This window comes from Solanum dulcamara, chromosome 3, assembly GCF_947179165.1.
Source record: "Solanum dulcamara chromosome 3, daSolDulc1.2, whole genome shotgun sequence".
NCBI lineage: Eukaryota > Viridiplantae > Streptophyta > Magnoliopsida > Solanales > Solanaceae > Solanum > Solanum dulcamara.
This window is the reverse complement of record NC_077239.1, coordinates 47,873,786-47,888,299: the sequence shown is the minus strand read 5'-3', so window position 1 is coordinate 47,888,299 and position 14,514 is coordinate 47,873,786. Positions and strand designations below refer to the sequence as shown.

The following is a 14,514-nucleotide window of genomic DNA, read 5'->3' as shown; positions in this document are numbered from 1 at the left end:
TATGAAGACGAGCTATAACCTCAGTCATTGAATAAGGGGCAGACTTATCAAGATCATTTGTTTGTTCAAAATATTTGTCAACAGATCTAGAATTTGAACTAGCAGCCATATTTAGAATTGTATCACGAAGGTTATTATCACAAACTTCTTTTAATAATTCTGTCACACTATCAGAAGTAATAGTATTAATATTTAAATCTTCAAATTGAGGTTGGAGTTTATAAAACTCATCATCATTAAAAACACAAGTATCATCTACATAGTTAGCAGAATTAGAATTCATAGGTTTATAATTATCATATAAATCAAGAAGTTCAATTTCACTTTCAGATCTAGAACACTACTCTCAATAATAATTGGATTCTAAACCAGAAGTGTATAACAATCCATAAACGTTGTCATGTATTTCCTCATAAACCAGAAGGTTCAAAGACTTTATCTTTTCAAGCTTGCAATTAGGAGCAATATGTCCATACTTGCCACAGTTATAACCCTTAAATTTGGCAAGGTCTCACTTTGAATGATTTTTTATAAATCTAGTAGACTTGCAATGAGCTTTCCTAGCCTCACGTTGTTCTCTAGATCTTCGAGAATGCCTTTTCCTATAAGGTCTATCAAGGTCATCATCGTATTGACGCCGCCTGTGTTTCTTATAACTTTTATCCTTGCTATTAGAAGGAATTTTGGGTAGACCGAATTGAGTACATAAGTCTCCTATCTGTGCTCATTCTTTAAGCTTATCAATCTTAATCTTCTGAGATAATCACATTTTATTGCACAGATTTAATCCTTCTTGTGTTCAAACTCCAATTAACTTACCATAAGTATAACTATCATAGGGGATGTCAGAGATATTTCCTCTTAATGTTCTATGAACCCTTTCTGCAAATAAATAAGGAGGACCATCTATAAATCTAGACTATCAATATGCTAATTTGTTTTGGAGTAATAGTATTAGTGGCAGTTTGGATTATCTTATAAGTTGTTTTCAGCTTTTTTGAGTATTTGGCTAGCCAACTTAAAGTCATTTTTTGCTTAAAATAAGCCTCAAAAAATAATTAAATTTGTTTGACTTAACTTATCTAAAATAACTTTTAAGCGGAAAACAACTTATTATAAGCAGCTTAAAAAAAGTTTATCCAAACAGGCTCTTAATATAATTTAGCATAAAGATTTTCCTTTCTCTTTTTGCTCCAATTTGTGTTAACCCCTCCGGCAACCATCGAAATTCAGAAGTTTTTACCTCTCTTTTCTGGATCAAAAGAAATGGAGTTCTTCTTCAGAACACGGAGTGAGGAGACATCTGATTGCTCCTTCAATGGCCAGGACATTCAAAGATGCCCATTCTTGAGTAACATCAACAAGCCAACAAACCTTTCTTTCTTTTCTGCTGTGAACTTCCCCAACCTTGTAAAGGGAGGTAAAGGTCCCATTTTTAAAGATGGCCCCAACTTCGATATGGCTTTTAAACTCTTATATAGAAAAGATGGGGTTTCCCCACTTTTTGGAAGATCTCAATTTTCCAATGACAACATGGAAGTAGAGTCTACCCCTCAATTTCATCCTTTAGCTACAAAAGCTGCCACCATAAGTTTATCTTCAGTCGGAGCAGGAGGTCCTTTAGTTTTGATTCTTTTTCTTGGAAATGGAATTTAAAGAAGAAGAAGCTGGAGTCATCCAAAAAGAAAACTCTTCTTCTCAGGATAAATCTTCTAAGCACGAGTCAATGGGAAATTATAACAACCCGACCTAGGGACTAGTCATAACACGATGATTGAAACCCCGAAGAGCTCCAACCAAGCCTCTTGTACATATCATAAGCATAAATAAGGTAAAATATAAGAGCGGAAACATCATAAGAGAATCTAAAACATGAATAGAAATCTAAAAATATCTTATGACAACATAGACTCGAACATATGTCCAACTAGATGCCTCTAAACATGAGTATGGGCGGGGGCTAAGACATTTCCCTAGCTCACCCTCAATATACAATGTAAATAAAAGTCTTTTGAAAAGAAAACAGTAACCAACTTGAAAACTAGTCCCCGATCAATGAGGACTCGACATAATACAGTCGGATAGAGAACGCCTACAAGTTACATGGATGATTAGGATCTTCAACCTCAACCCCTATATTATGAGACAATGTAGGAAAAAAATATTCATTAGTACGTTGGAATGTACTAAGTATGTAGGCGTGACATGCAACGTAAATCATGAAATGCAAAGGTCAAGTAAAACACATGATAAGATGGAATATGTAAAGTCATGAGAAAATCATATTGACCAAATCATTTAAAAGCATCAATTTAAAATCATAACATACTTAAGAGATCATATATATGTAGGATAGGAATCATAACCGACAATAAGACCATGCGAGCTATATCATGGAATCTCATTGTCTCCCCATACAACGAAGAAAAGGGGAATCTACTTGCCAAGGTAGACTCTACCCCGCTAGGCGGGTCATACATACACTATATATGGATCCAATAGCTAAGCCATGAAGGCAACCTACAATGGAACGAAGTTTATGGGACATGAGGCTGCTACTACGGCTTTTGGTAGGGCCCCCACCTCAAGTCCACTCGGTGCTAAGTCAAATCCCATAGAATACATACATAGCATAGAAATCATAATTACATATATCATAGTCATGATCATAGGTTTGAAATCATAGAGTAACTTATTTTTATAACATACTTGTAATGTGAGAATTGTCCTTTAATCATTACAACCATATTTGCATAATTCACACCGTTAGGCCTTAGGTCACCACATAGGGCTCTAAGTCACCTTACTTCATAACTTGCATGAAATTCATACCTTGAACTTAGAGTAAAAACTCAATTACATAATCAATTGACTTTGAAAATCATGTAATTCACTTGAAAACATGCATGATCATAACCTTTTTATCAGCCCATACATAATTCATATAGATAATATCCTCTGAAAGTATAATTCAAAATACTCATAATTTACATCATGAATTCTAGAGATCAAAATAGGAGAATTCATGAAAAACTCTTCAATTCAATGCAATAACCATCAATTTATATCAAAATAGACTAATGATCATACTTTAAATCATAATTCATGCAATAGGAATAGAGATCATAAAACTCATAAAATACCATACTTTAATTTAATAGAAAACATTGAGAAATTGATTGGGCTTAATGGATGAAATGATCCATGAATCAATACTCACATACCATTAGTGAGAACACCAAATAAATGGAAGAACTTGAGAGTTTGATTGGAGAAATTGAGTAAATCACTTGAATTCTTCATGGAAACCTTTGAGAGCCTTTTTGTATAGAGAGAAATATTTGATAGATAAATTGTAGAAGAATGAATAGAATTAGGGATTTAGGTGAATTTATAGAGTCGGGTTAGGCCCTAAAAACATCTGGGTTTATTGACTAATAATTTGGGAAAGGTCTAAAATGCCCTTAAAAAAACTCAACTCGTCTAGAAAACTTCCCAGGTCCGCGACGGGACCTATCGCGGATCCTACAATTTCGTGAATTTCTTCAAAAATCTATCTTCCGATATACGGGTCCTAAAAATCCACTGAGACCATTTTCCCGCAGGTTTTGACCCCTTGATCTATATTTTGAACTCGGATTTTCCAAAAAGATTAAGGATAACATATTACATGAGCGGCCTATTCCCAAGGCCTTTCTTAAGGCACTTGTGAGCATTTTGAGGGGTGTTATAATATCTCCCCCTTGGGAACATTCGTCCTCAAATGAGATTCAACTAATATAGGAAAGACATGAAAAAAGGATTTAGAAACCCAACATGGTCATGAGGACACCTTAAAAAAATGCATATAACATGTAAACTTCATACTTAACATAAGACATAGTCCTTGAGAGAAATCATTTTCATGAATCATGCATGCATATGAATGACATATGGAACTGAAGTGTAGAAGTTTAATCGATTTGATAATGAGAAACTTAGTACCTTTAGGCTTGAGTGAAAGGAAAGAGATAAGGATATCGCTTCATCATGTCTGATTCTGCTTCCCACATAGCACTCTCTACTTGTTGATTCCTCCATAATACTTTGACAGATGTAACGTCTTTATTTCTCAGCCTCTTCACTTGTCCGTCTAAAATCTCAATCAAGACCTCCACATAAGTCAAATTCTCTTCAATACTCACGTTCGCCCTTGGCATAGTAGAATTTGGATCACCCACAAACTTCCTCAACATCGGCACATAAAATACCGGATGAACCAAAGCCAACTCAAATGCCAAGTCTAACTCATATGCTACCTTGCCAATGCGCTTCAATATCCTATAAGGTCCTATATATGTAGGGCTCAACTTTCCTTTCTTACCAAACCACATTACCCCTTTTATAGGTGAAATCTTCAAATATACCATATCATCCACATCAAATTCAAACTCTCTTATCCTAGTGTCTGAATAAGACTTTTGACGACTTTGAGACATTTTTAATCTTTCTCTTATGTGCCTTACTTTATCCATTGCATCAATTACCAAATATGGACCAATAAAAACCATCTCACCAACTTCAAACCACCCCACCGGAGACCTACATCTTCTCCCATACAAGGCTTCAAAAGAAGCTCTTTGAATGCTAGAGTGATAACTATTATTGTAGGCAAACTCAATCAATGGCAAATGGTCATACCAACTTTCTCTAAGGTCAATCACATATTCCCTTAAGATATCCTCTAAGTTTTGAATTATTCTCTTGTCTTGTCCATTGGTTTGAAGATGAAAAATGGTACTTAGCTTGAATTTAGTGCCAAGACCTTTAAATGACTTCCAAAAATGTGAACTAAATTGAGTACCTCTATCCGATATAATTGACAAAGGAACACCATGAAGTTCACAAGTTCACGAATGTAAAACTTAGCATAATCTTCGGCACTATAAGAAGTTTTGACCGATAGAAAATGTGCCGATTTGGTCATTCGGTCCACAACGACCCAAATAGAATCATGTTGTCTTCTAGTACGAGGCTAACCCATGTCAAAGTCCATATTCACATCTTCCCATTTTTATGTAGGAATTTTGATTTCTTGAGCTAGACCTCCCGGCCTTTGATGTTCAACTTTCACTTGTTGGCAATTAGGACACTTAGCCACAAACTCCTCTATGTCTTTCTTCATGCCATTCCACTAATACCCTTCCCTTAAGTCACAATACATCTTGGTGGATCCCGAATGAATTGAATACTGAGAACTATGGGCCTCATTCAATATCAACTCTCTTATTCCATCAACATTTGGAACACACAACTGACCTTGGTAATGTAGTACCCCATCTTCTCGTAGGGAGAAAGCCTCAATGGATTTTTTGGCAACCGACTTCTTCAATTCAACCAAAATTGGATCATTGTCTTATTTGGCCTTGACGTCTATCGCAACAGACTATTCTGAACCATTATGTATAAGAACACCTGCATCATTGGAATCAACCAAACACACATCTAAATGTGCCAATCTATGGACCTCTTTGACCAATTCCCTTTTACCTTCCTCAACATGTGCAACAATACTCATAGACAATCGACTAAGAGCATCAACTACAACATTTGCCTTACTTGGATGGTAGAATATGCTCATGTTATAGTACTTTAAGAGTTCAAGCTACCTCCTTTGTCTAAGGTTCAAGTCCCTTTGACTAAACACATATTTCAAGCTTCTGTAGTCGGTAAACACATCAACATGCATCCCATAAAGATAATGGCACCAAATTTTCAATGCAAACACAACTGTCGCAAGTTCAAGATCACGAGTTGGATAGTTTTTTTATGTACTTTAAGTTGCCTAGAGGCATAGACTATAATCTTACCATATTACATCAATACACAACCCAAAATAACACGTGAAGCATCACAATAGACAACAAACCCATCTAAACATTTAAGCAATGTCAAAATAGGAGCTGACGTAAGATGATCTTTTAATATTTGGAAACTTTTCTCACATTCTTCCAACCATTGGAATATTGCCTTCTTTTGTGTCAACATAATTAAAGGAGAAGCAATAGATGAGAACCCAACAACAAACCTTTTATAGTATCCATCTAAGCCCAAAAAGCAACACAATCCTCAAGTGTCCCATATGATCTTCCTCATTTTGAGAGTAAATCAAGATATCATCAATAAACACCACTACAAACATATCGAAATATGGCTTAAAAATAAGATTCATCAAATCCATAAATATAACGGGAGAATTTGTCAACCCAAATGACATTACTACAAATTTAAAATAATCATACCTTGTCCGGAAAGCCGTCTTGGGAATATCACACTCTCTTACCCTCAATTGATGATAACCGAAATAGAGGTCAATCTTAGAAAAGTAGCTTGCTCCTTGTAATTGATCAAACAAGTAATCTATCCTTGGAATTGGATATTTATTCTTTATGGTGACCCTATTCAATTGCCGGTAGTCTATACACATTCGGAGTGATCCATCTTTCTTCCTAACAAATAATACGAGAGCACCCTATGGTGAAATTGTTACACCTCACCCTTTTAAACTCAGAATGTTTCATAAGTTCCTTGGACATTACCATATGAACCGGATATGCTACGACACTATCAAATGACTCCAACGAAGGGAGGATGTGATACCCCGTAGTAGAGAAGGTTGGAAGGGGAATCATATAAGAATCCGAAAGGAATAGGAGGCCAAGTAACGAGTCGTAGGACTCGACTTATCTACGCAAGCTACTAATTTAGAAATCTTACATACGTGAGTTACTTGATTACATACCAAACTTATGTAGCACGGATTACATAGGCTTTTAAAATAAGACGAGATTACGAACCTACGAGAGGGAGCAAAAACTAGTTTCCGAACTTACGAAAGTGAAGCAAGCAGGTGACAAGCAGGCAGGTGACTCACCTACTTGGGATGGACCCCACGCTGCCACGTGGCAGCCCCTAACTGGTTGCATAGATATGGTGGACCAATCACGGCTGGACACGTGTCACCCTAGGGGGCTGACACGTGTCACCCCCATAGACACCCTATATATATGTGTATTGTGACTAATTAGTTCATTCCTAGCCAGAAAATCAGTCCAAAACATGGAGAGAAAACGTGAAAAATGAAGAAGGGAAAGGCAGCCATGTCTGGAAGAATTTAAGGGTAAGTTCTTCAATTTTCTTCCGTGAATTAATTATATACGGTGTACCTTAAGTACGTGGATACGTATATATGTATTTTAAGACCTTCATGGAAGTAAAACTCCAGCTTTGCAATTGGAATTTGGAAGAGAAAATAAGAGAAAACATTAATTAATAAACCCGTTTTTGGAAGGGACAGTGGTTAGTAATATTGGTATAACTTCTTTTGTAAAGATTAGTTTCGAGTGATTTAATATGTTTTGGAAAGGTATTTCGTGGTTCTATAACTTTCATTCAGACTCAAAAATCCAGTTCTACTTGTATCAGCTTGAAAAGTGGTGATGAAGTGTAGAGGAGGTACTGCTCAAATTTGGTTTTGGAAATTCTACACGGACAGCTGTAAGTATTTTGGTCATATCTTTTTGTACAAAATTGATGTAGGGATGATTAGAAATTGTTTGCGACCCTAAGACATATGTATATAACTTTCATGAAGGGCGTAAATCCTATTTCCCTCCATTACCCCTTCGAAACGAAGCGACAAGGTAAAACAGTAAGCTGTCCAGATTTCACATTTTGGATAGTTTTGGCGAGTTTGACAAGTTTAACGTAAGGTAAGGTTTCTTCTTTAAATTTGAGCTTTATGTGTTCTGATGGAGCATGTTACACGCCCTATTGGTGGCTGGAAATATGAAAATGGCTTAGAAATACTTGGCGTTCGGAATAAACTAATTTGTAGTCGTTATAGTTGAATTGTTGTCGAAACAAAGTGTTGTTCTTGTGAGTTGCTCTGCAGGGGTGTGGCTTGTTGTTGCAGGGCCTAAATATGTCCTAATGTGGTTTAGGGTGCTGCTGGTAGAATCCACATGACCCCTCGTTATGTATAATTAAAGGCGTCACAAAATAAAGGCTAGACGCCCTATTGAGATATCGTATTTTTGGAATAGGTCGTTTGGAGTGTATGTTGTATATTGTTGGTATGAATTGCTGCAGGTTGTTGTTGTTGGTTGGCTGTAGGTATTAGGGACCTAATTGGAAATTTGGATAGGGCACATTATAGGGGAGGTGCTGCCCAATTTTCGTTAACGCCTTAACAAACTAAAGGACTAGTCGAGGAAACAACTAAGGCAATAGATTCCATTAACATTAAGGCGTAATCCAAGATGCTGGAAAGTTAAGAGTAGTTGATATTCATATTACTTTCATATTGAATAGGTTCAGAAGACGACGAGACGAGCAGGATAAAGGGTAACTCCCAAAAGGTATGTAAAGCTTTCTCTTGGCATGTTTTGGTATAGGCTCGTACAGCTATCTTTCTTTCCTTTTGGCAAGTTTTAGCCTTAAGTGAAGTGTGTGTGGAATGTGGGGATAATTCCATTCCCAAAACTCCAAGTATGCCTCATAACCCATATCCACTGCTTAGTATTGGAATTTCTGCAAGAATTGAGTATTGCCTAGTAAGGCTCCTATGTGTTAAACACTAGTAGGTGGAAAGCTATCTCTCATTTCCTTTGATACGTATTTGGTACGAAAGTGAGATTATGATGCCATAATGATTCACCGAGCCCCATGATGGGCCGGGTATGAAATATGTGTATGCAGATCCCATAAAGGAAAGTACAAACCATATATAGTTTATTCTCTTTCTTCTTCTGGCATGTCTTAGTTGTAGGTTAAAAATGATATGAGTTCCGGGGTAACTCCATTCTTAGCATCTCTTATTTACGTCTGAATATCGAACTTTTATAATAATCGAACTATTTCCATGGAAACTTTTATATGTTAAAAAGGTAACAAATGTACAGGCTCCAAGTCTTATAGACTATATGTTAACAAATGTTTCTGGTTCCATAAGCGATTTGGCTTTACTTTAGTACATGTCTAGGAGCCCCGAGATTATAATTGAGACAACCCATAATGGCATTTAGAGGACAGTCGAGATGACTACACCGTTACTCGGGTTCTCAAATAAAAGCTTAACTTTCTTATTCTGTCGAGTCTCTGATAACGATTTAAATTGCATATAGTTACTCACTACTCTACTCGTGTATACCGTAACACTTCTTTCCTTGAGTCCCGGGCCAGGATATGTTCTCGTGCACAGTTCACTGCATTATTCACTGAGTCCCTCAATAGAGGGCCAGGATACGTGTATAAATATATGATGATGTGTTGTAATAAGGTGGTGATGGCACTGGGGCCATGATGGTTTTACAGAGATGATTTTACAGAGATGATTCACCGGACCCCAGAAAGGGCCAGCTATATGATATGACTCGAACATGCATGTTTTTGTAATTCATAAAGTACAGGTACAGGTTTCTGAATTGATATCTTATCCCCTGATTCTCTATCTCAAATATGTTTCCAGTTGTATTATATTATGTTTTACATACTCAGTACACATATCGTACTGACCCCCTTTCTCGGGGGGCTGCGTTCATGCCTGCAGGTACAGATACAGATTTTGGGAGTCCGTCAGCTTAGGATTCCATGCAGCTCAGCTGGAAGAGGCTCCATTGTATCGGAGCCTAGTTTTTGATGCTGTCCACGGATGTATAGAAATTGTTTTATCCATTCAGGGGTACGGCGGGGGCCCTGTCCTGCCATATGTTGTCATTTATATGTTTAGAGGTCTGCAGACATGTATATGTGGGTTGTGTATGTCAGTTTGATTAAGCTGAGTCTACATGATATATGATATATGTTATTATGTTATGGCAGCCTTATCGGCTTGCGTGCCCTATCGGGTTGTGGTACAAATGAAAAAGGCTACAGGTTTATGAAAATGTTATCGCCCAGTGGGGCTATGTTACATGATATTGTCTTATTTATGATTCAATGTGACCTCAGCTAATAGATATATGTACGGGGGGGTCCAGGTCGGACCCCAGTCGCGGCCTACGGGGTTGGGTCGTGACAGAAGTGGTATCAGAGCAGTTCGTCCTCGGAGTGTCTGCAGACCGTGTCTAATAGAGTCTTGGTTATCGATGTGTTGCGCGCCACATCTATAAACAGGAAGCTATAGGACATTTAGGATGTTACATTTCTTCTACATCTGAGATCGTGCTTTAGATCCGAGTCATAGGAAAAATTCCTTATACTAACCTTGGATCTTAACAGAAGGACGACACCAATAGAAAAAAGTAATTGATGACACGGAAAGTTATAAAGCATACAGGTAAGTAAAGTAAAGCCACGAAAGATATTCGTCAGGTAAGGTATTGAAATATAAAGTTGAAACCTGAAAGGAAAGCAGACAGAAAGTGCAACAGATGCAGTTTGAAGTTAGACATATGAGGTAAGTCCGGTATTTTTATATTATTGTTGACGTTGAAAGCCCTGTGTGGCTGCGATATGAGATGACATTGAAAGCCCTGTGCGGCTGTGATATGATATGTATATATATATGTTGGCCCTGTGAGGCATTGTTGGTATTTTCTGCGTGCAGGTTTTGAGATAGTAAGGAGTGTAGAGGAAACTCTGCCAAAATTTTCCTAGAACAGGGAAAAGGGAATAAAACGTACCTTTATAACATGTCTTGGAAATTGATACCGAGTACCCGTATTATGCTAAAGTAAAGTTGTAAGAGGTACCCTTCATTTCATCAATAAGGGGCTCCCTTTTCACTCGAAGAATTTTATTTTGGAGGAACAAAGGCTTATTTAAGTAGTAAAGTTCAGATTACGGTATCTCCAGCCGTATTTGTCTTGTAGGAATATACACAGAGGGCTCAGAATGAAGGATAAGATGTCCCGCGAATGAGTTTCACTCTTTTGGAAAAAAAATACCAAGCCCTCAACTCCTAATTGTAAATTAGATGAGTTGTTCATAACTCGAGGATAAACTCAGATGGAGACCAGGTAGGTCAAGTACTAAAAAAAAAGTACTGTGATGTTTAAGAGGTTCTGATTTCTTCCAACAATGGTTGGAAAATGATGTACGATAATAGTTTATAATTTGCCACCGACTAATTGGGGAAAGAACTTCTAATAGAAGCACCTCAAAGAGATGTCAGGAACCAAATATATATACTAGTTAAAAAGGGGGATATGTAAGTATGAACTGAACAGTGTGATACGAGTATGCAGGGATAAAGTGGAACCACTAGTAAGACACACATAGTACGCGTTGCCTAAGTTAAAGGACTGCATTGAGAATGCAGTAAGAGCATGGGGCTTGAGATATAAAAAAAATGACGCGTGTACACAACGTCGCCCCAAAAATAGTGGAACCCTTAAGGGACGAGGATGGAAAACATAAGGAACAAACGATGCAACTTTTATTCGTCCCAAGAAACAAAGGATATAGGTTGGGACAAAACCACTACTTCGAGAAAACCTAGAATAGTTATCGTCAGAATACTAGCACTACCAAATTGGGATTGGAACAACTACAGGTGCTAAGTAATTCTTGGAAAAAGAAAAAGTAGAAGGTGGCCTTGGACGAGTTGTTCCCTAGTTCACATTGTTCAAGTACTGATTAGTACATAAGACATTACGTTAGATATGGAAAGGTTCTAGTCGCTTCGTAATTTAATCAAGGCTCCGTACGTGGATAGTCAGATTATAAACATGCAGATAAACGAAGACATGATGCGGTACCAAATAGATTGGTGAAAGGAATTGGACAAAAATTTAGACTGGACATAGAGACGTAGAACAAAGTACAAATAGAGGAAAGTGCGGGTACCCCCTAAATGGAGGAAGTTAATGAGAAAATGGAAAAGGTAGGAGGAGGCAATTGATATAGCAATAAATGTGAGATAGACGTCTAAACTTCGATAAGATATCTTGCTAAACCAAGTTGGAAAGGTCCGGAAGTTACCAATAATTGGATGGAAGCCAGAATGCTACATAAGGTAGCGTTAAGAAGTTTGTGACGAGACCCTGAACAACATAACACTAGAAGGTGGTTGCGGATAAAAACACATGTAACCATGGAAGGATATCGAATAACTCAAGAGACACTACGAAGGATAATGACAACATGCTAGACCAAAAAGCCAAAATGTTGGCTATAGAGTTGGTCGCAAATGATGTTACGATAAATGTATAACCAAGGACAAAGGAATAGAAAGCCTCCTATGGTAGAAAATGAGAAGAACACAAAATGAATAAAGGATAGGGGAGCTCATATGTCAAATTCCTTTAAAGCTATGCCTGCTAATAATAGCCAAAACTCAAAATGGCTCCAAAGGTTACTATATGAAAGAACTTTAGCGCTACTAAGTAGCCCACCCTAATGAATGGGTGCGTACAGAAAGGGGGGAATACAATAGGGGAAGTTAAACCAAACTGACCAAAAAGGGACATGGTTATAGCGGAACTAAAGGTCTATGCCGATACTGGTCGCAAGATAACAAAGAAAGGACAGGGCAAAACATAAAGACTCGCGAGACAATACTAAGGTAAATCTTGGGCTAAATTGAGTGCCCGCACATCGTAGAAAGGATTACAGTGAAACGATACACGAAGACTTCCCAGGAAGGTCACCCATCCCAATATTACTCTCACCCCAGCACGCTTAACTTCAAAATTTTGATGGAACTTAATGCGTTAGTGCTGGTGGGATCCCGCGAGATGGAGGAATCTGAACTAGTGATGGAGAAACGATATGAGATTATGTACCCAGAGTATTATAAGATACGTTAAGGCAATTGTAACAAGGGTTTAAGCAAAATAAGAAGGATTAGCTAATTGCTAATTGACGACGCACTTGAATGCCACAGTTCTTCAACATAGAACCAGTTAACGAGTGGAAAACCACATAATAACTATATAGGCCAGTTAAAGTTCTAAAGAAAGTCGAGAAAAACTATACGAAGCTAAGGATTCCCAAATTATCAACGTCACCACGCACCTATTCTAAACTTTTCAAGAGTAGGGTGCTATGCGGGTTATTGCGAGAAGACTAACGAATCAACCCCTTTGCTTCCAAGCAAGACCACCTATGCAACTGGAACTAGGTGAAGCTATATGACAAGGAAGTAGTAAGATTCCATGAAGTTCCCCAACTAATATCTCAGATAGAGGAACTTCAAATATGATTAACGTTTGGACCTCAGTCCAAGAAAAGGTCGGGATCACAGATAGACCTTCATACCGCATTTACCTCGGGCTTCTGAATAGACTGAGCATACTATCAACTGCTAGAAAATATATTGCGAGCTTATGAGGTTGGCTTTAAGTGTAGCTAGGACTATCGTCCATCAATTATTAGGTTTGCCTACGAGAAGGGCTACCATTTCAGTGTCCAAATGACCCCTACAAGATGTTGTAAGGAAGCGCCTATATGTCCCCCTGATGGGAAAAAGACTAAGCTGGTAGGCCAAACAGGATTAAGCAAACTATTGACTAAAAGCCCAGAGTCGGGAGGAATGATATACAGATAATCGACGTCGACATGCAGAGTTCAAGTTGATGATTGGAAGTTCATAATGGGGTCACCTAGAAAAGGAACTTGACCCAGAATATGTTAGACTGTATCAGGTTGCGCGTAAGGTGGGCAACGCGGCTGGTAAGTTGAGCTTACCACTTGATTTGGAGACCATACGCCCAGCCTATCAGATATAGATATTTCGCGAATGTACTAGCGATCCACCCATAGTATGTCTTATAAATGAAGTCCATGAGATGGGAGAGTTATCCTATGAGGAGATACTTATTGCCATCTTCGATTGGCAAATTAGAAGGTTGCGAACTGAAGACGTGCCTTCCGTCAAGTTATTGTGGCAAAATCAAAACTAGAAAAGGGGATGACCTAAGAAATTAAAAAGAGGACATAAAACACCAGGTAAACAGGTAACCCCAAATCCTGAAACTCGTATACTAAGTACTTCGATGGAAATATGTGTAAGGAAATAGAAACGAATCCCCCGATGGTCTGTATAAGTTCTAAGGGAAGTTTTGTTTAACATTCGGGGACGAATGTTCTAAAGGGGGAAGGATGTTACACCTCACCCTTTTAAACTCAGAATGTTTCATAAGTTCCTTGGACATTACCATATGAACCGGATATGCTACGACACTATCAAATGACTCCAACGAAGGGAGGATGTGATACCCCGTAGTAGAGAAGGTTGGAAGGGGAATCATATAAGAATCCGGAAGGAATAGGAGGCCAAGTAACGAGTCGTAGGACTCGACTTATCTACGCAAGCTACTAATTTAGAAATCTTACATACGTGAGTTACTTGATTACATACCAAACTTATGTAGCACGGATTACATAGGCTTTTAAAATAAGACGAGATTACGAACCTACGAGAGGGAGCAAAAACTAGTTTCCGAACTTACGAAAGTGAAGCAAGCAGGTGACAAGCAGGCAGGTGACTCATCTACTTGGGATGGACCCCATGCTGCCACGTGGCAGCCC

General features: G+C 38.0%; 1 pseudogene; it reads left to right on the top strand.

The window, feature by feature from the left end:
* The first annotated feature begins 1,232 nt into the window (after positions 1-1,232).
* LOC129881640 (uncharacterized) overlaps positions 1,233-14,514 on the top strand; it is a 29,720-nt pseudogene continuing 16,438 nt past the window's right edge.